Source organism: Octopus bimaculoides, chromosome 3, assembly GCF_046866305.1.
Source record: "Octopus bimaculoides isolate indiv1 chromosome 3, ASM4686630v1, whole genome shotgun sequence".
NCBI classification, from domain to species: Eukaryota; Metazoa; Mollusca; class Cephalopoda; order Octopoda; family Octopodidae; genus Octopus; species Octopus bimaculoides.
In genome coordinates this window covers 123,818,562-123,843,561 of record NC_142930.1, presented here as the reverse complement: position 1 = coordinate 123,843,561, position 25,000 = coordinate 123,818,562, and the positions used below count along the sequence as shown (strand labels likewise).

The 25,000-nt window shown below is 36.6% G+C and overlaps 1 protein-coding gene across 4 annotated transcripts in view; it reads right to left on the bottom strand.

Moving 5' to 3' along the window:
* LOC106868708 (uncharacterized) overlaps positions 1-25,000 on the bottom strand; it is a 244,967-nt gene that overhangs the window by 124,931 nt on the left and 95,036 nt on the right. The gene's annotated exons all lie outside the window — the stretch shown is intronic.

The window sequence follows — 25,000 nt, the reverse complement described above, 5'->3', positions numbered from 1 at the left end:
TCTGTCTGTCTGTCTCTCTCTCTCACACACACAGAAACACACGCACACATATATACATATGTGTGTGTGCGTGTGAGTATGTTTATATATATGTATGCATGTATATATTTTTATATGACTATGCACACAGGAGCACAAACAGGAACACTGTGTCGGTTACGTCAACGAGTGTTCCAGTCAATCCGATCTACGGAACAGCTCCCGCTCGTGTAATTAACGCGCAAGTGGTTGAGCACTCCACAGGCACGCGTGTGCTCAACGTAGTTCTCGTGGAGATTCTTCATGACACAGAATGTGACAAGACTGGCCCTTTGAAATACAGGTACAACACATTTTTGACCGGTGAATGGACTGGAGTAAAGTGAAATAAAGTCTTGGTCATGGACATAACGTGCTGCCGAGAATTGAACTCACAACATTACAATCGTGAGCCGAACACCCTAACCACTAAGCTACGCACCTTCACTAACACGCACACACAAAAATATATTAACACACACACATCGTCTACTTCAGCCATTAAAACCAAAGCTAACTTGGGAATACAAAGAACTCTCATTCCCTTCCATTCTCCACTCCATCAACACCAACCTTACTTCACCTCGACCCTGCTACGGTGGAGTGGGGGAGAAGCTGATTTTAAAAGTACATTTATATTAATACATTTAGTGATAACATTTTGTTGGAGTGTGATAAGACAAAGTGGGTTGAGTGGGATCAAGACAGAGAATTAAGCGGGGTGAAGAAAGGTGGTGGAGGAGAAAATTGGTGACTGGCTGAACCCCACCATAGCTTTATGACAGCATTTATAGGGTGAGCATTTGAATCCATTTCCCCTCTTTAAAAAACAGCCTGTGGTGAATACAATCATGGCTTATGTCCACGTTTGGCGTAGCCTGTTTCTTTATGAGTTTTTTCTTTTTAATATTTTATACTCGCTAAGGCGCTGAGCTGGCAGCTTAGCGGTATTTCGTCTGCCGTTACATTCTGAGTTCAAATTCTGCCGAGGTCGACTTTGCCTTTCATCATCTCGGGGTTGATAAATTAAGTACCAGTTACGCACTAGGGTCGATGTAATCGACTTAATCCCTTTGTCTGTCCTTGTTTGTCCCCTCTATGTTTAGCCCCTTGTGGGCAATAAAGAAATAAGAAACGTTAGCACGCCGAGCGAAATGCTTAGCGGTATTTCGTCTGTCTTTACGTTCTGAATTCAAATTCCGCCGAGGTCGACTTTGCCTTTTATTCTTTCAGGGTCGATAAATTAAGTACCAGTTGTGTACTGGGGTTGATCTAATCGACTGGACGCGTCCCCCAAAATTTCGGGCCTTGTGCCTAGAGTAGAAAAGAATATTTTAAACTCGTTGAGATATGTATTGTTCTGTTTACAATGTTTTGTTATACATAACCCTGACATCGTTATCAGCAATGTAACCTGTCTGTATCTTTATTTAATTTTATTCTATTTTAGTTTATTTGTTTTTCTTTGAGATTGGACTGTGGTCATGCTGGGGGCAACGCCTTGAAGGGATTACGCGAACAAATCGATCCTAGTACTTATTACTAAGCCTGTCAGATCTCTTTCGCCAAAATGTTATACCGGCTGTCAAGCAAACACGAAGACAGGCACACAAAAACACACACATATGAGTCGAGCTTCCAGCTTTTATCAACCAAATCCATCATAGCCATGTGTTGAGAATAATTCTTTGGGGTTGAATAATTCACCCCTGGAAACATGAGAGTTTCGTTCACCATCCTTGAACAACCCTTATTCAAAGACCTTTTAAGCGAGATGGGCTACTCGACCTGATGATAATTCTAACTGAGCCCCACCTGCAAGGTCAAGCGCTGTTTATCTTGATATGAGATCACCATGTCGCGCATATATGGTTGTGATGCATGTGCCTGGTGTACCCTTATCCGACGGGTAGTCATGATGGGTATATTGGGCCTCGTATATTTGTATCCCAGTGTCACTTTGATGGCAAAAGTCAACTTTAATTTCTACAATATTATCTTTATTTTCTCCCTGACTACCCGAAATATGCAATAACAGAAATGCCCGTGGAATAATAATAATAAATTCTCTCTGGTCGAACACAACTTATCTATTCACAAATAATACAGAACAGAGTAAGTCGGCCCTTCCTTAATTTTTCTTAAGGTAAAGGTCACTGTTGCTATTGTTTGCTGCTAGTAGTAGTAAACATTTGAACTCGTTTTGACCGATCCCATCCCATTCCACTCAAAAAAGAAAAAAAAAAAATACATGAGCCGCTCTTACTACTACTACTACTACTACTGCTACTACTACTGGTGCTGCTACTACTGCTACTACTACTGCTGCTGCTACCACTGCTGCTGTTGCTGCTACTACTGCTGCTGCCACCGCTGCTGCTGCTACTACTGCTACCGCTGCTGCAGCTGCTGCTACTACTGCCACTGGTACTGCTGATTTGCTGTTACCACTACTGCTGCTATTACCACTGCCACCGCTGCTGCTGATAGTGATGTTGTTGCTACTACTACAACTACTGGTGGTGGTGGTGATGCTGCTGCTGCTAATGATGAATATATTTGTAAAATAAAATTTTAAAAAATAAAAAAATTTCAGACAGTACACCAAATCGCTTGTCCAATGGTTATAATGGAAGCGCGCCAGTCAGGAATCTGTCAGCCTGACGACGAAAAATTTTCAAATGGCAGAATATCTTCCCCGAATACGAACCTGGAAGGTCACTTAGACGGGATTTGTCCCAAATTAAGCCCCCAAAGTTCACCACCACAACGACCACAAAATCAAAAATGTAAAAGAATTAAATGGAACCGAGAAGAATATAAAGAAGTAATATACGCTTATTACTTTGCATTAAGTAGGCCAACCCAAGAGAAACACACCGCAAACTCCTACAGAATTTGGAGGAGCCGGAATCCAGCTAGCAGACCAAATCTAGATGAAAACAGATTAGCAAATGTGAGAAGAGATATCCTCAGAAATACCAGACTCACAGATGCAGAATTGACCTCTATTAAAAAAGCGGTAGAGAATGACCTAAATATAAGTCAGGAAAGAAATAATGAAGCAGAGGAGAGGAACGTTGGACCACAAGCATTGACTGAAAGGCAACCATCTGCCGAAACCACTCAAGAGCCTGAAGAAAAAGGAGAAGATAATGACCCTAGGGAAAACAGCCAAGAAAATGATGTCGAAACAGAATTTGAAGACCACATATTTGCTGAACAACACAGAAAATCTATCATTGAAATGAAGCAGGAAGTTCTGAATGAGTTTGCAGTTGTAGGGCATACAAATATGAATGAAAGGGAACCACTCCATAAACTCCCAAATGCACACCAACATAAAACGCAAATAAAAATTGGCAACTGTGTTACACAAGAGATCATACAACAACTAAAACCCGATCTTAATAAATTAAATGAAATTATTTACTCTGTTGCTAAGGTAATTGAAAGACGCTGTTTAACACCCAAAAAACCAACAATACCAAATTCGAAAAGAAAATCAAACTGGAGGAGTAGAATTGAAACTGAGATTGAATCGTTGCGAAGGGAGATATCAATATTAACTGAGCTAATCTCTGGAAATGATATAAGATCAAGAAAAAGCAGGAAGATCGTGAGAAAATATGGACTCTCAACAAGAGAAGAACTAATGTCAGCGAATGAAACACTGAAACAGAAAGTTCAAGCGAAGGCTCAGAGAATACGCAAATTTGAGAAAAGAATCAGATTCTACAGGCAAAATAAGACGTTCAAATCCAATGCTAAATCATTTTACAGGGACATAGGGAAAGAAAAAATAACCATTGAAAACCCACCCCCAATGGAAGAAGTTGAAAACTTTTGGAAAGGGATCTGGAGTGATGAGAAACCATACAATGAAAATGCAGACTGGATCAAACGCACCCAAGATGCCTACAAAAATCTACAAGAACAGGTATGGGAAGACATCTCAGTCGCTGACCTAAGGAGGGCACTAACGAAGGCTCATAAGTGGAAATCCCCTGGTACTGATAGAGTACCAAATTTCTGGCTCTCATCACTCTCGTCCGCGCACAAAATCTTAGTAATATTACTTGATAGTATTATGAAAGACCCAGAAAAAACTCCCCATTGGATGGCAAATGGTATTACTTACCTCCTCCCGAAAAATAACGAAACCAAAGATCCAAAAACTACCGGCCTATAACATGTTTGTCTACTACCTATAAGATTTTGACATCTATTCTAGTGGAGAAAACATATACGTTTATGGAAGAGAATAACCTCTTTCCCACTGAACAAAAAGGATGCAGACGAGGCTCATACGGATGCAAAGATCAGCTCTTAATTAATCGCATGATCCTTGAGAACTGCCATAACAAGCGCAGAAATCTCAGCTCTTCATGGATTGATTATAAAAAAGCCTTTGACAGCATACCACATTCGTGGATTCTGAAATCGCTGGACATTTTCAAAATTTCTCCTGTGATTTCAGATTTTTTAAAGTATAATATGTCACTATGGAACACGAAGCTGCAATTATATCATTCTAATGGAGTATTGCACTCAAACAATATTAGCATAAACTGTGGCATTTTCCAGGGTGACTCGCTCTCACCACTAATTTTCTGCATAGCACTGATACCACTCTCAAGTGAACTGAATAGAACAGGGTATGGCTATAAAATTGACAACAAGAAAATAAGCCATCTATTTTATATGGATGATTTAAAGCTATATGGCAAAGATGATGAAGAGCTTCAGGGACTATTACATATTGTGAAAGGATTCAGTGATGATATCGGGATGGAGTTTGGCCTTGAAGAGTGTGCCAAAGCCACTTTTAAGAAAGGGAAACTAGTAAAGTCAAGTTCAATAGAATTAGATGTCGAAACAGTAATAAAAGAACTTGAGCAGGAACAAACCTATAAATAATAATAATAATAATAATCATGATAGTGGTTTCAAATTTTGGCAGAAGGACAGTCATTTCGGGGGAGGAGTTAAGTCGATAACATCGACCTCAGAATTTGACTTGCACTTATTTTATTGACACCGAAAGGATGAAAGGTAAAGTCGACCTCGGCCGTGTTACCTAATATATGGGTGTCTAATTTTTTCTGAGACCCGAAAACTCGGACAAATAAGCGTGTGTGCGTGTATATATATATATATATATATATATATATATATATATATATATATATATATATATATATATATATATACATGTTTTTTTTAAAAGGTACCATCAAGAGGAAAATGGTCCGCCCTTATTTCAAATAGCCAAGGGACTGAGTCTTGTTCAGCAAATAGCAGAATACTTCACGGTCTTGGTTATTTGCATAAATTAAACAAAGATGAGCTAAGATAAATAACTCAATCTGACCAGTGACAGGTATTTCAACAACATAGATAAATACAGGTACGTCAATTCACGATTTATCAAAAACATCTCTTAAAACAGTGTTAATTGCTCTTTTGTAATTATAACATCTTATGTAGAGGCGGTGATGATTTCAATAAATCGAGAATTTATCTCCAGTAGCCAAAGGACTTAGACTTATATGAAAAGAATAGAACGTATGCGGATGAAAACACAACAAACCATGAAGGAACTTCCTATTAAGATATACTCAATGGTTGGAAGCATATGTTAAAAAGAGTCTCACTGAAGGTAGAGTGAGGCTGTATATGGTTGGTTTGAACATAAAAGAGGTGGAATATTTGGGCTGGATACGGCATGTCTAAAAACTAAAGGGTTAAAGAATATACCAAAGAATATAATAGGAACTATGGAGACTAGAGTAAATATGCGGATTAAAAGAGAGGAAGACATTTTTCATTCCAAATATACAATTATACAACTATCTGCTTTAGCACTTCGTACGTAATTATCTCCACAATAACTAAATTTTCTCTAGTCATAAATACTCGTTTAACGTTAACATTTTAACAATCAGCAATTCTCTCCCCTGTCATTAATTTTCCTTTCATTGTCAGCTGCCGTCATTTCTCTAACCTCATTGTTTAAAACTTCCCATTTGAATACACACACACACGTGCACGCGCGCGCGTACACACACACATACACACACACAAAGAGACATACGCACAAAGAGACACACACACACACACACACACACACACACACACGCGCGCGCATGTGTGAACGTTCAGTTCCTTTTAATTGATAGTGACTTCGAGGTTTCGGAAGTCGTTGGCCTCGTCAGACAGGCACTTCTATGCGTATATATATTCTTTTTTTCCTTCTTTTATTTGCTTCAGTCATTTCACTGCGGCCATGCTGGAGCACTGCCTTTAGTATTAGAAATCAATCCCAGGACTTATTCTTTTTAAGTTCAGTACTTATTCTGTCGAACAATTTTGCCGAACCGCTAGGTTACGGGGACGTAAACACATCAATATCGGTTGTCAAGCGATGGTGGGGGCCAAACATAGACACACACACACACACATCCGCGACGGGCTTCTTTCAGTTTCCGTCTTCCAAATTCACTCACAAGGCTTTGGTCAGCCCGAAGCTATAGTAGAAGACACTTGCCCGGAACCATGTAGGAGTGGCTGTGTGGTAAGAAGCTTACTTCCTAACTACATGGTTCCGGGCAAGTGTCTTCTACTATAGCCTCGGGTTGACCAAAGCCTTGTGAGTGAATTTGGAAGACGGAAACTGAAAGAAGCCCGTCGTATAGATGTATATATGTATATATGTGTGTGTATATGTCTGCGTGTCTGTGTTTGTCTCCCCAACATCGCTTGACAACCGATGCTGATGTGTTTACGTCTCCGTAACTTAGCGGTTCGGCAAAAGAGTACGATAGAATAAGTACTAGGCTTCCAAAGAATAAGTCCTGGGGTCGATTTGCTCGACTAAAAAGGCGGTGCTCCAACATGGCCACAATCAAATGACTGAAACAAGTAAAAAGAGAATATATATATATATATATATATATATATATATATATATATCTATATATATATATATATATATATATATATATATATATATATATATATATATATATATATATATATGAGCATCTTTGTGTGTGCTCGTTTGTGTATATTGGTGCATACGCACTAAATATGAAATAGTATATTAATCTTTATTTCTATTATAAAAACAATTAAGCAAATCGCATCAAGTCAGCTTAATAATTGCTTGTAGCAGATCATCATAATTATTGCAGTTGTTATTATTATATTTTTTGTTTATGTACGTGTTTGTTTGTTTGCTTTGTATATTTAGATATAAATTCATATGCCCTGTCATAATTGGCGCCGTATGTTCTTTGTGCGCCTTGTGCGTGTGTGCGTATCTGTGTAGTGTTGTGTTGTGTTGTGTTGTGTTTTGTATATGCTTCTGTGTACCATATGCGTATGTGTTTACGTGCTAGTACTTGTGTACCAACGTAAATGCTTCATCGTTTGTATGTATGTATGAATGTTTATGTATGTATGTATGTATGTATGTATGTATGTATGTATGTATGTATGTATGTATGTATGTATGTATCTCTCTCTCTCTCTATCTATCCTTTTTACTCTGTTTCTCTGTCTTTCTCTCTCTGTGTGTCTCTCTCTCTGTGTCTCTGTCTGTCTGTCTGTCTGTCTGTCTGTCTGTCTCTCTCTCTCTCTCTCACACAATATATATATATATATATATATATATATATATATGTATGTATGTGTGTGTATGTGTATGTATGTATGTATGTATGTATACCTATATATTTATGCATGTATGTAAATATGTAAATATATATATATATATATATATATATATATATATATATATATATATATATATATATATATATATATATATACATATGTATATGTGTATATGTTTGTATGTGTTCATTTGTATATATATATATATTGTAGTATACGTGAGCGTGTGTACGTATTTTTGTTTACTTCCGTTGAATCCTTTAAATATGTTTTCGTTTAATGAGGGCGGTTTCGAATTGGCACTGCTTAGACGAATAATTTCATTAATGAATTTTCATTAAAAAGGTAGATAACCTATGGAAATATCATCATCATCGCCGCCTCCGCCGCCGGTGTCGGCGTCGTCATCATCATCATCATCATCATCATCATCATCATCATCATCATCATCATCATCATCATCATCATCACCATCACTATCACATAGTGATGCTGCTTATGAACATGGGAAAATACCTCGTTTTTATTTCTGCTTGTTAAATGTAAATACATGAGTTATCTCGCATACATAATAATGTGAGTAGAAAAATTGCGATCAAGTGACATTATCCACTCAATTATTAGGTAAAATCTCCCTCTAAAGGTGTTTAAAATCCACAACCAAAAAGCAAGGGATAAAACTCCAATATGACCGGTTATCTTTTATCTTTTACTTGTTTCAGTAATTGGACTGCGGCCATACTGGGGCACTGTTTGGACGGTTTTTTTTTCGAACAGATCGACTCTAATATTTGTTTTTGCTTTAAGTTTTGTACTTATATCGCTTTGTTTGTCGAAGTGCTAGGTTATAGGGACGTAATCAAACCAACAGTGGTTGTCTTGCGGTGGTGGGGACAAGCACAGATTCAAAGACATACACGATGGGCTTTCACATAGTTTCTGCCGACAAAGTTCAACCACAAGGCATTGGTCGGCCCGTGGCAATAGAAGAAGAAACTAGCCCAATGTGCCGCGCAATGAGATTGGATCCGAAACCACGTGTTTGCAAAACGATTTTCTTAACCACACATTCATGCTTATGTCTATATTGATGCTCAGCATTTATCAATAATTTCTAGAAAGTACGTCAGTCATAAAAACTAAATAAATGCTAAAAGTGAGAGACACAATTCATTAATATTTAGTCTTGCCAAATAAAAAGGTTTAATAAGGGAGAAACCTGGGCGTTGCTTTCATCAGTTGAATTTGGATGGAAAAAAATTAATTGACTACAATGCATTGACTAAGAATTTCGATCATATGAACCTTTGAAGTTATAGGACTTGCATTTTCATGTCTTTGTATTATACGTGTGACATTACTGTTTAGTTTGCTTGTATATATGTACTTGCGTGTGTGTGAGTATGCGCGTACACACACACACACACATACACACACACACACACACACACACACACACAGGTCCATTTCATATATCTTCTTTCAATTTCTGCTTTCTGCAAATAAGATTTTTACGGATACAACTGCTTACAAAAATAGAGATTAATGTATAATTTCTTTCTACGTTCACAATTAAATCAATGTTTTAATGATTAGACAGCTGTTTTCTGACAAGGGTTGGGGGAGTCAGGAAATTTTCATACAGCTAGAGGTTCCAATCGAAACAGGGGACTCGAAATGATAAGGTTGAGAAACGCTGTTATAGATTATGCTTAACCGAAAACGATCACAGCCACATCATCCAAACGGACCGGGTGAAACCGGGCTTAGCTGCTAGTATATATATATAGTCAATTGAAATAAACAAACAATTCAAATTGAGAAAAAGGAAAAAGAAGATGAACGTGAGAAAGTGCACAGGAAATGTATTAGCTTGAAGCTCAGTGAAAGGAGAGAGTTTGATGTTTCGAGTATAGCTCTTCGTCGGAAAGGAGAAAGAGAAAAGTCCAAAGACGGAGAAGAAATCGCCAACGGCACACGTGTCGTTCCATTGCTGAAGTGACCGGAAGTAGAAAGAGATGGAGAAAGTGGTTTTTGGAGGACAGGAGAGTGAAGATGGTCAGTATGTGTGTGTATGGACATATATATGTACATGTGTGTGTGTGTATGTATGTGTGTGTGTATGGATATATGTGTTTATATGTCTTTGCATTCATAAATCGACTTAGGATTGCATATTTAAAGTATCACCGAAAGAAAAAAATTATCCCTGATCAAGCGGATATATATATATATATATATATATATATATATATATATATATATATATATATATATATATATATATACATATATATATGCATACACACACACACACATATATTTACATACACACACACATATTTACATACATACACACATATATATATATGCAACTTCTAGCGTCAAGGGAAAATTATGGCGTCCAACAAATCTTTCAGCAGACCCCCATAAAAATGTCAACGACAGAAGAAAGAAAAGTAAGTAAAGGATAAAGAAAAATAAAGAACATGAACGCACAAGCACAACGAAATCTTTCAATTCGATCTATATTACTCCTCGTATATTATATTACATAGCCATAATCGTTCAAAAGAACACGTACCCACACATTCGTACAATCACGTGCTCGCCTCTTTATAAATACACCCATAGGACTCTCTGTCGCTCTGTTACCTTCGTTCTTTGTCTCCTTTTCTCTGCTCTCTTTATCTCTCCCTCTCCCTCTCTTTCTCTCTTACGTAATGCTGCAGCCCATCCCAGTACCTTGTCTATATCACAATCCCTTTCTATCTATCTATCTATCTATCTATCTATCTATCTATCTGTCTGTCTGTCTGTCTGTCTGTCTGTCTGTCTGTCTAGGTCGATTTTGCCTTTCGGGGTCACTAAAATAAGTGCCAGCAGTGCTGGAGTCGGTGTAATCGACTATTCCCATCCCCCAAATTTCAGGCCTTCTTCCTATAGTTGTTGTTTGTTCCTTCTCGAGCCATGCTTGGCTCATAAGGGTCGATTTCCCAGTTTCATTGGCGCATAGGATCCCCACCTGGACGGGACGCCGGTCGGTCGCAGGTGAGCTGCTAGATACAGGAGGAAGGCGTGAGAGAAAGTTGTGGCGAATGAATCAACAGAAGTTCGGCATTACCTTCTGCCGCAGCCGCGTGGAGTTTAGGTGTTTCACTCATAAACACACACATCGCCCAGTGTGAGATTCGAACCCGCGATCCCTCGACCGCGAGCCCGCTGCGCTAACCACTAGGTCATATGCCTCCACTGCTGCATATAGAATAAAAGATTATTACTCCTTGTGTTATAAAAATTCTCTTTCGAATTACCTTGCTCCGCCTTTCTTTCACTTTATTGCACTACTTCTCTTCACCCCACCGTCTCTTCTTCCACTTCTTATTCCACTTTATTTTGCCTTCATTTTATTTCTTATATCTCTTACAATTATTTTTTTGTAAAACCTCCTACATGCGCCACCCTTTCCCGCCATCGCTTTCTCCTTTTCCTTCTGTCTTATGTAACCCATTGTTTATATATCCTCAATATATCAACACGATGGCCCACGCTTTCATATTTTTTTCTTCTTTTGTTTCTTCACACTATTTCTCGAACACACACGTCTTAAATCAATCTTTGTTTATTCCCATGCACACCCAATCCCCCTCACTCTCTCTTAGTATGTATATAAATATATATATGCATATATATATATATATATATATATATATATATATATATATATATATATATATATATATATATATATATATATATATATATATATATATATATATATATATATATATATATATATATATATATATATATATATATATATATATATATATATATGCATATATATATATGCATATATACGTATGCATATATACGTATGCATATATATATATATATTCTTTTATTTGTTTCAGTCATTGGACTGCGGCCATGCTGGAGCACCGCCTGTAGTCGAACAAATCGACCTGAGGAGTTATTCTTTGTAAGCCTAGTACTTATTCTATCGGTTCTCTTTTGCGGAGCGCCAAGTTACGAGGACGTAAACGCAACAGCATCGGTTGTCAAGCGATGTTGGGGGACAAACACAGGCACATAAACATATACATGCATGCACACACACACACACACACACACACACACACACACACACACACACACACACACACACATACGCATACACATATATATACGACGGGCTTCTTTCAGTTTCCTTCTACCAAATCTACTCACAAGGCTTTGGTCGGCCCGAGGCTTTGGTAGAAGACACTTGCCCAAGGTGTCGCGCAGTGGGACTGAACCCGGGACCATTTGGTTGGTAATCAAGCTACTTACCACAAAGCCGCTCCTGCGCATATACATATATATATTTATGTACATGTATGTATGCATGTATATATATATATATATATATATATATATATATATATATATATATATGTATGTATTATATACATGTGTGAATGTATATATATCTATGAGACTGTATGTATCTATATATTTATATAGAAACATATAAGTACTTGTACATAGCAGTGCTATAACACGTGATTATATATGTATGTATATATATATATATATATATATATATATATATATATATATATATATATATATATATATATATATATATATACTTATATATATATATATATCATGTATATATGAATATAAAGTATATATATGTGTGTGTGTGTGTGTGTGTACATATATAGTCCTATATACGTACATACTTGCATATACATATATATATCTATGTATCCATGTATATATGCGTATTTTTTTTTACACATGCTTGTGAATATGTATATGTATGCGAGCGAGCGCACGTGTGCGTGAGTGTGTGTGCGTGAGTGTATGTGCGTGAGTGTGTGTGCGTGAGTGTGTGTGCATGTATGTGTGTGTGTTTATGTGTACTTCTTAGGACACATACATACAAGTGTTGTAGGTATAACGGATTCCCACAAGTTTGCGGTTGAAAATTATGTTTGAAAACATTTCTCACCAGAGAACTCAATAAACATCAGATGCTCAGAGCAACTCCCTCTCTCTCTCTCTCCCTCTCTCTCTCTCTCTCTCTCTCCCTCTCTCTCTCACTCTGTCTGTCTGCCTCTTTCTCCCTCTTTCTTACACACACTCTCGCACACTTAATATTAACAGCTAAGATTTTAATCCTGTTGTTAGTACTTATATCATTTTCCTTCTGACGTGTTACTGCTGTTGTTTTCTCACATCTTCTCGCCTCCTTTACTTTCATCTTTCGGCTAAATGTGACATTCAGTTGTACTCTAGATACGTATAACTTCGTTCATTCGTTCGTTCGTTCGTTCGTTCGTTCGTTCGTTCGTTCGTTCGTTCCTTTCTTCCTTCCTTTTGTGTCATTTTTCTATATCTCTTTGTTATATGAACTTTTTACTACTATCCTGCATAGAGCAATGCCCTCACCTGACCCCGAACTCTTTCTCTCTCTCGCTCCGTTTCATTTCCCTTTTACTCCTTTAGATATTACACAGGGCTCATAGGTGCGTGTGTGAGGGAGGTCTGCTTGCCTTTATGTATGCCTTTCACTTTGTGGCCTTTTCCAATTGTTCCATTTTCTATTTATTTCCGAATGAAAGCCTCAGCGTGCAACCTACGGTTTACTTGTACAAGGTCTAAGGTATGTCTACACCAGTCAGTTATGGATCTAATAGCTTGATCTTGTGGTCGGTACTTAGGCAGGATTTGAAATCAGAATACAAAGAACTAAAACAGATATCGAATTAGGCCACCACGGACTGGCACTTTTATTATCAACCTCGAAAATATGAAAGGTGACGTTGACTCTGGTGATATTCAAATTCAAGGTGTTGAGAAACGGGAGGGAAACGAGAAACTATTTCATCTGACCCTCACAAGGACCAGTCCTTGTTGCAGAGTGGTGGCTTATGAGCCTCAATGATCCTAAGAGTGGACTGCATGCTCCTTGTAGGGCCTCTCAAGCTGGACAAGTCAAAGGATAGAGGACAGGTAAAAGGATAGAAGCCAGGCTAATAGGAATTGCCTCTTCCCAGAGGGAAAAATGTATTTGCGTAGGCCCAACACCTCTATCTAGATGAAAGTAAAGTTACATAAGCACCAATGACAATTGAAAGGTAACAAGATCTGGGAGAGGAAGGACCGCTCAGAGTCGAGAACAGTGGAGAGAATACGTCAATGACCTATTGCTCAACAGGGAACGAGGGATTATGTAAGTACGTACGAAATTTATCTGATCTCAATCGACTCGGCTTCCTCACAATCTTTATGGTCTGTGTGTGGGTTTAATAACATGCAACATTCACGTTTTTGAATATGTGTTTGCACTTGATTGTTTGTTTTGTATGTGTGTTTCTGTTTGATATGATACTGCCGCTATTTTCTCACATATATTGCAGCTTTACATTTTTCTCTCATTGGGCGTGTTTTATTGATGTGTGTGTGCGTGAGATAGAAAGTAGAGGTGAGAGTGAGAGTGTGAGGAGAGAGAAGAAAAAGTACTTGTGTTTGCTCTGTGCATTGTGTACGTAATGTGTATCTATCCATCTGTCTGTCTATCTGTGTGACTATCTTTCTATCGATGTATGTATGTATGTATGTATGTATGTATGTATGTATGTATGTATGTATGTATGTATGTATGTACTATCTATCTATCTATCTATCTGTCTATCTATCTATCTATCTATCTATCTATCTATCTATCTATCTATCTATCTATCTATCTATCTATTCTTTATTCTTGTCCTTGGTCCTCAGCTCTTTGATAGAGTCATAAGGGGTCGGATACTGTGGGATGCATCTTCAGTGATATTTCCCGAATCTCAGAATATCAGGTCTTTAAACATCAAATTCCCTCACCCTATTGGCCTAGTCAGGGTTGGTCAAGTCTCAACGAGCGTCCAAGTAGAGGCAAATCACTGGTCTGCCCTCTTTATCCAAATACATCTAGTGACCTTCACTACAACTTTAGTGGTGGAATTTATGATCCCTTCCTTTGCTGCACCTCAAAAAAACATTCAATTAACTGAAATTGTCTTCGTAATTAGCAGATAACGATTTCCTCTACGAATAATTGAAATCTACAAAACAACAAACAAGGGAGATAAGTCTAATAAAGCCAATTAATTGAAAGTTTGTAAATGTAGAAAATAAAGTCTAGGAGTGGACCTAGTCTTTGCATACATGCATACTGGCACATAGACGAATGAGCGTTCACAAGTACGTGCATACCCACACATACACACAAAGTACATACAAAATACACGCACATATGTACACAAACACATACAGAGAAACACACGCACATTCAAAAACACATACACACAACAAACACATACATGTTTGTGTGAGTAGGTTGGAAGGGTCTTTAGAGCTTTGAGTTCATATCATGCTGATGCCAATTTTACCATTTATCATTTCAGGGTCGATGTAGTACCAGCCCAATAATGGTGTCGATTCTTCTCTTTTACCCATCCTTTCTTTCTCTTTGCCTGACTTTCTCTTGGAGGAAATCAGCTGCGGTCAGGCCCCCGGATTGAGGACCTCCACCGCATCTAAATATGCCCAAGATACGCCGTGCAACTTGGAACATATGGAACACATATGTAAGCAGTAAGAGGTATTACGTTGTTTGAAGACCAAGAAAAAATGTATCATTATGCATAAATCATCTATGGCTGCTTAAACAACAAAAGGAAATTAATTCAAAGTCACTGAGTAGAATTCTAATTAACTTAGTAATGAGATAGCCTTGTTGCAGGAATAATATATATGTGCATGTATCAAATAAGACAGAATGTCTGACATCAAACAACAAATAAAAAAAAAAAATGGTAATGTCTGAAAACAGAAATCACATTTGCAATATTATTGTGCACAAACAATTACCAGATCAAAGGAGGGGGAAGTTTCTACGTTGATACTCGACTAGCGAGAAATAGCAGTCTAATATATTTTCAATTATACTGTTTTTAAAAAGGATATATTGGATAATCAAATGCTAGACATATTACTGTAGACGGAGGGTTGCTAGAATAGTAAGGGTACTTGACAAAATTTTTGTGGCATTTTTTACGACTCATTACGTCCTGAGTTCAAAACACGCCATGGTCAATTATACTTTTCGTCCTACTGGGGTCGCTAAGATAAAGTACCAACGGAAGATGATGGATTAGAGGAATTGTTAGGAAGCTGGACAAAATAAAATGCCTTATCGTATTTGCTCCGATCTTATATGTTCTTAGTTCGTTTATGATGGTGTCATGCTGTATCGGCCCCTGGTTTTCCCGTGAATGACATATGTGACGAGAAGAGGCGAAACTTGCTGCATGGATGATTGTTGCACGTTCATAAAAAGATCCCTCGTCCAAGCCTACTTATCGGAGATGAACTTTCCGGGTGCAAAAATATAATCAACCCTGAAGAATGTAGGCCTTGGGTAGATATTACTAAAACCTTACAGCTCCCTAGTAGCTATTTTCGATCAAGGTTGACTTGGGAGTAAGTAACAAAATACAATACCGACATTATATAGAAACAACCATTTTTCCTCCATGAAAATTCCAGAAAGCTTGCAAACCCTGCCATCAGCTTGAAACAAGAGCGGAATACTTTTTAGTTTAGACCCTACTGTTTTACAAAAGGAAGGGCAAACTGTACTGGGCGTGTGTGCGTGCATGTGTGTGTAATTTTGCAAACCAAAGAATTGGAATGCAATGTATAACTCAAATTATTTATTTTACTCTCGGCTAAACACACACACACACACACACACACATTCATATATAAGCATACATCTTTGTGTCTACCTATTCCTATTGTTTTCTCTCTCTACACATCCATGCTTAAACATACACACACACACACACACACACACACACACACACACACACACACACACACACACACACACACACACACACACATTTATATATAAATATACGTAGAGACATATGCATATACATCGATGAATATACATAAACGTATATGCACACACACTCACATACACACACACGCATATTATAAGTTGCAAATAAAATGTACAGATATATGTGTGAACTTCAATGTAGAGTCCTAAATAAAATGACAGAAAAAAGAAAAAAAAATTACGGGACGCATTTCAACAAAGCAAACTGCATTCTGGTCTCACGAATTGGCAGAATTAGAAGCCAAATATATATTGATTTGCATAAACGGTTGTAAGAGATTCGGAGTAAAAACAAAGAAAAAACTGAAAATCTCAATCAATCAGAAACTTCCAACAGATGAATATTTTCTACATACATATATTACTCTTTTCTCTTTTGTTAAGCGAAAAACTGATCTAAAATAAAATAAACGTGTGTGTGTGTGTGTGTGTGTGTGTGTGTGTGTATTTGTTAGGAGGTGTATAATAAGTAACTAAGTTGGTTGTCTGGGATATAGTTTAAAGTAATCGACCAGCTTTCTGTGTGTTTCTTGTTTATTGCCTGGTTGCCTTGCATATCAACTATAAACCTTATTTATATCATATAGATATGCTTATACTGTACGAGAGATGGAAGAAGACAAAATTACAACAGGAGGTGTAGGAAGAGTACAGAGAAGGATGTTAGCAATATATGTAAAGAAAGAAAATGATGAATGGGCAAAGAAAATGAAATAGAGGGAAAGTGATGAGCAGAGAACGAACGAGAGACTAAGTGAGTAAGAGACAAAATTGAGAGAGCAGAGACGCGGGATGGAAAGGATGAGAAATGATGAAAGAGCAGCAACGAAAAATCTTAGAAACTGATGAATAAAGCGTGTGAGTTTCAATACAAACCATATGTTTATACTATATGTGCATTTATTCGGGCACTGGTTTAGATTTACTAATATTTACTTTGGTTATATGTGTTAGTGGTGGGGGTGGGGGAAGACGAAAAAAAATATAAACAGCTACAACACAGAACAAAAAAGGATGAGAAAAAAAATAGGATGTAAAACGGTAGAATGTTTATGCTTGTAAGACTTATCTTACAATAATGCGAACGGGCAGCGAAGACGGGTTTGAATATATAGACGCGGATCCCCCCCTCTCTCTCTTTCTCTCTCTTTCTCACTCTGTCTCTCATTCTCTCTCACATTCTCTCTCTCTTTCTCTCCCCCTCACTCTATCTCTCTTTCTCTCTCTCACACTCACTGTTACTCTTACACACACAAGCACACGCGCATATACATATACACAAATGCACACACATACACACATGCATACATACATTTATATATAATATATATATATATATATATACACACACATATATTGCATATACAGATACATATGTATTTTACATATGTCTATATAATATATATATATATATATATATATATATATATATATATATATATATATATGTACATTTATGTACACACACCCATGTGTATATATGTATGTATCAATCAATCTGTCTCTCTCTCTATCTGTCTGTCTGTCTCTCTTTCTCTCTCTCTCTCTCTCTCTCTCTCTCTCTCTCTCTCTCTCTCTCTCTCTATATATATATATATATATATATATATATATATATTATGATTGACCGTTGACTGAACACTATTCAATTCTTTTTCTCCGTGTTTTTCTCCTTGTCTCCGTATTCTTTCTGTTGAAGAGCGTAGCTCGAAACGTCAAAGACTTTCCGTATTCCCGAGCGTCATACTAATATATACTTTTGTTATTTACACCACCTGTCCTCGTCTGTTGTTATTCTTTGTATATTCTCCCATATATATATATGTATATACATGCATACACACACACACGTTTATGCACACACACACGTATAAGCACACACACACATGTATATATGTAAACGTATGTGAATGTACACAAAGAAAATGTATCAGCTTGACATACCAAATTTTTACAATTTCAATCACTCATCTTTTGCGATCAATTATTCGCACATCCTTTTGCTGATATTTCGGTATAAAATGCCCTATTCAAAACTTTGATTACACATCATCCCTCTAAATTAAATGTGCTCATGTTTTTCTACTATCCGCCAAGTCTATCCCTTACCCGTCGTTTCTTTTGATCTGTGAAATTTTCTTTAGATATAAAACCTTTAAAAGATGCTACCGGTAACATACAAGTTTCCTCTTTAATGCTGTGGTACCAGAATGTTTTCTCCTCTTTCTCTCTGCCTGCTCCTCGCTTGACCGAGTCAATTTGTGTAATTGAAATAAAATGTATGGGAAACATTAGTAATGTAAGTGCGAGTAAATGAAATCATAAATGCCATGTAGAGCGTTCTTACAACTTTTATTTCCGATCAACCGTATGTATAACTACACACACACACATACCTATAAACGTATATGCATATATGCATATATATATATATATATATATATATATATATATTATATATATATATATATATATATATATATATATATATATATATATATATATATATATATATATACATATGTACATACATATGTATATACATATGTACATACATTACATATATATATATATATATATATATATATATATATGTATATATATTCTTTTACTTGTTTCAGTCATTTAACTGCAGCCATACTGGAGCACCGCCTGCACACACACACACACACCTATATAAAAACATGGAACAGATCAAAGAGGAAAAGGATCCCACCATTTTTAAACGGAGTCTGGACAGATTTCTTCAAGGAATACCAGATAAGCCAGCCATACCTGGATACAACTCACTCAACAAGAATTCACTACTTGAATGGACCATAAACAAAACTTGACTTAGAAAAGGATTTAGATAATCCTATCAGGTGGTGCTATTAAGTTAGACATGGCCTGGACCAATCTTTGGTTGAAACATATCTATGTTTTATCTAAGTTTTATATATATATATATATATATATAGGGAGAATTCACAAAAAAAAAAAATAAAAGGCGAAGACAGGTAGAGTAGACAACAAACAGATGCATTAGTTTAACGCTGGAGGAGTGAAAAAGTCTTTAACGTTACGAGCCTACGCTCTTCCACAGAAAGGAACACAGAAAGAAACAAGGAGAGAAAATAAAGAATGTGTAGTGGCTAGCGATCTATCATGGCGAATATATATATATGTATATATATATAAGCAAATATATATTTATGAACATATATGTGTGCATGTATATGTGCGTATGTATGAACTAGAGTGGATGTGTAAGTGTGTATGCATGTGTATGTGTTTGAGTGTGAGGATTCTTCGTCAAATGTTAGTATATAAAATATGTGTGCATATATTTAGGAATGCATATACGCATGCATGTTTGTAAATGCACATATAGTTTCGAATATGTTTGTCTCTGAGTAGAATGGAGTTTTCTGCGTGTCTTGTATATGTTCAACTTTATATTTATATTTATACGCATAGCTTTGTATGAGCGCGTCTGTGTAGCATACATTCACATCTAGAGAGGTTGAAAAAAAGAGAAAGAGAGGGATAGAGAGAGAGAGAGAAATGGGAGAATGCGTGTTTACGTGTAAATGTAAATAATGCCTATTTAAATTTGAATAACGAATGTTAAATATTGTTTATATAAGTGTATTAGTTAACTAATAATATATTCATGATCAGGCGGAGATTAATTCTGGCATATATCGAATCTGGATGCGGTATCTTGCAATGTTAGACATGCGTGGAGGAAACAGGCAGATATGCTGCGACAGTGAGGGTTTTGTTAAAAAAAGAAAAGATGATATATACTCGTGTTTAAGTTGGTAGAAGAGAATGCCAACTATGAAGGATGTAAATGACAGCAAACTTAAATGGAAGCGGTTAGTTCTAAAATCTATATCTGACTTTTGCGTACACACACATATGCATACGAATATATATACTTGAACCGATCTGTATGTGTTTATATGTTTGTGTGCGTGTGTGTGTATATATTTATGCATGTAAATATGTATATATTTATGCATGCAAATATGCATATATTTATGCATGTAGATATATATCTATGTATGTATGTAGATACGTGCGTGCATTTGTGTGTAATTTTTCAAACCAAAGAATTGGAACGCAATGCATAAAGCAAATTATTTATTTTACTCTCGGTTAATAAATATGCAAATACATACACACACACACACATACATACATAACATACATATAGCTCTCTGCATAGCTCTCTGTCGCTTTCTCCCTCCACACATAGACACATACAAACACGCACAAACATATACACACATATGTATATATACATACATACATATATATATATATATATATATATATATATATATATATATATATATATATATATATATATATATATATATATATGTATATATATATATTTTTATATTTATATGTATATATATATATATATCAATGTACATTCACTCACGCTCACATATATTATAAATTACAAATAAAATGTACAGATGTGCATGTGAGTGTGAATGTGTTTGGACAAGTGAGTATGTGTGTGTGTGTATATAAATGTGTGTGTGTGTGTGTGTGCGTGCGTGCGTGTGTTTGCGTATATATATTTATGTGTTTATGCTTCCGCATAAGATTTCAAAGCAAAACCACGGGTATACAGAAACGTCAGTAAGCAAAGCAACAGTCTTCTGGAAAAACCAAGAACCCCCCCCCCCCCCCAAAAAAAAAAAACAAAAACAAAATGTAAACCAATTCCTGTTCGGAATATTCCGCTTCTAACGAAGATAAACATCTTCCTTGCATTAGGAAGAAATCTAACAAAACTATATATATATATATATATATATATATATATAGTATTTAAACATTAAGCATTATTAAATAAAAAAGACCTACAGCTTATAAAAGAAAGAAAGAGAGAAAGAAATTGAAGGAAAAAATATAATAATTATAATGGGAAATAATCGGAACAAAGAGAAGCAGTAGCCGACATTACCATTAAATATGGCGCCTTATTTTAAACGGTCTTGCAGGTAATTGTTAATTTCCATACATCACGCTAATAAACAGATTTTCTGGGTCACTGTTTCCTTCACTTGGCTTTCTTTATGCTTTCAGTATACATGCATGTATGTATATGTGTGTGTGTGTGTGTGTGTGTGTGTGTGTGTATGTGTGTGCGCGCGCATACATATAGCGGTGGATCGGCAGATGCGTTGGATAGTCTGGATTTGACGGCTTGTAGAGTTCTCTAAAATCTCGATTCTCATTATTCTGAATTGAGTTCACGTTCGAAGTCTACAATGAAGCGCATGGTCTAGTGGTTTGGGTATTGCACTCATGATCGCAAGATCGTAGTTTCGATTCTCGGACGGAACAGTCAATTGTCTTCTTGAGCAACACGCTTCGTTCCACGTTGCTCACAGTCCACTCAAACTGTAAAACGGATAACTTTGCGACATTCAGGGGAAATATTCTTTTCCACCATAGGCACAAGGCTCGAAATTTTTGGAGAGGGGCCCAGTCGTTTAGAGCGACCCCAGTACGCAACCGGTACTCAATTTATCGAACTCGAAAGAATGAAAGGCAAAGTCGACCTCGGCGGAATTTGAACTCAGAACGTAAAGAAGGACGAAATACCGCTAAGCATTTCGCCTGGCGTGCTAACGTTTCTGCCAGCTCGTCGCCTTAACATAAATATATATTCTTTTCTACTCTAGGCACAAGGCCCGAAATTTGGGTATTGCACTTATGATCGCAAGGTCGTTGTTTCGATTCTCGGACGGAGCAGTGAGTTGTGTTCTTGAGCAACACGCTTCGTTCCACGTTGCTCACAGTCCACTCAACTGTAAAACGGATAACTTTGCGAAATTCAGGGGAAAGCAGTTAGATCTTTAAAAAATCTATCCCATGTCATTCCAAACCACGGAACCTGTAGGAAACCAGTTACAGGCAAATAATGACATGCGTTATAATAGAACCAAGCGAAATCGGGTTTATTGAAAAGTCACCTGATGAGATACATCTGCACCGAAGGATGCACTACAACCAGTTGTACAGTATTTCATACTCGAGTGGCCGATGCAAGGAGAATCGAAACGATCGTTGTGATTAATAAAAATCTCGTGAATTCTATTTTTCTGCTTCTCCTATTTGTTATATCTATCTATCTGTCTGTCTGACTGTATCTATCTATCTATCTATCTATCTATCTATCTATCTATCTGTCTATCTGTCTGTCTGTCTGTCTGTCTGTCTATCTATCTATCTATCTATCTATCTATCTATCTATCTATCTATCTATCTATCTATCTATCTATCTATAAGTGTGTGTGTGTGTGCTTGTGTTTGAGATACTGAAGGTTGATTTGTTCGACGAGCCATTCAAGGCGGTGCCTCAACTTGGCTGTCGTCCAATGACCAAAACAAGTAAAAAAAAAAAAAAAAAGGAAAAAGAAAAGGTAATTTTTTTTATAGCGCTTCGATTATGGATTCGTTGTCGTTCCACAGATAAAGCTGTTTAAAGTGGAGCACTCGAAGCAATGTCTCGTGATTTTGAAGATCTCGATAACTGTCTTCTATTCCGCTCCATATTTAAGCGCAACACACGAGCACAAGTCGTGACAAGCAGAATATAATATCGTAGATGATTTTTCTCTATAAAAACGAGTTAGTGAGGAAAAGGTGTGGTTGTTAACAAGACTCGTACTTGAATATATCGATCCCATTACGTGTTTTTATTGATTCCAGAGGATGGAAGGCAAGGTCGATATATATATATATATATATATATCTGCGCGTGTGTGTTTCAATATGTGACTGCGTGTGTATCGTTGGGAATTTTCTTTCTCCGTCTTCCCTTCTTCGAACTTTTCTCATATTTCTGATGAAGAGCTCCGCTCGAAACGTAAATTCCTCTTTCATTTCTTTCCTTCTTCCCTTTCCTGAGCGTCCAATAACACTGTACTTATTCCACGTCCTCGCGTTGTTGTTTCTTCGTGGTTTTTCTTGCTTGTTCATGTTTGGATTGACTACACACACACACACACACACACACACACACACACACACACACACACACACACATATGCATATATCGATAAATCTACACATAGACACACACCTACACAAATACATATATATATGTACAGATATGGAATTATATGTGTACATATCGACTTTACCTGTCAATGCATACCCACACATGCACACATATATATGCATAACCTCCTATACACGCACGTGCATACATTTTTCCACATTCATTACTCCTTCTCTCTCTTTCTCTCTCATCTATGTAATCTATAACAACTGATTATTGGCATAGCTATGCTTAAGCGATATCATTATATCATTATCTCTCTGTCTCTGTCTGTCTGTCTGTCTGTCTGCCTGTCTCTCTCTCTCTCTCTCTACACACACGCACACACATACACACATATATATATATATAATAATAATGAATGCGCCCTTTTAAAGCCTAGCCAGGCTCATGGGCCCGGTTTCCTGGTTTCAATGGCGTATGTGTTCCCCAGCTGGACGGGACGCCAGTCCACCGCAGCGTTACTCATTTTTGCCAGCTGAGTGGACACGAAATGAAGTGTTTTGCTCAAGAACACAACACGTCGCCCGGTCCAGGAATCGAAACCACAATCTTACGATCATGATGCTGATACCCTAACCACTAAGCCACGCGTCTACACACACACACACACACACACACACACACACACACACACACACACACACACATACACACACATATATATATACATTATATATTATATATATATATATATATATATATATATATATATATATATTCACGATACGAAGCCTATATCATGTTATATATCATATACGTAACATGATACGTAATGTAATCATACAAAGATTAATAGCTGAACCCCATATCAGAACAATAGATCGTAAAGTAAAACTTGGAAACTACAGACTGACACAAACGCTTGATTTGCCCTATCACCGAATACTGGGTGCAAGCATTCTAAATACAGAGGAAGTGTTATACCAGTAACATTTATTTTTTATTCTAATTGAATATATTCATTAAATGCATTCAATCAAATATAATTAAAAATGAATTAATCTAACATAATTAAAAATTTTAACTAATCCAACTTAATCAGACAAATACATGAACGATATAAATATATACAAAATAATTTAACTTCCTATTCTTTCGTATTTCTGAAAGTCGTCTACATCAAATAAGAATATAGAACATCATGTAATAAGTATTTTTTAAATCATAAGCACGGGTAAAATACGTTTTGCTACAACCGTTTTGGTGCCGCCTATTTGGCATTATTGATTCGACGCAGACTTATTTGACATCACACATTTTAATATTTCTCTCGTTTT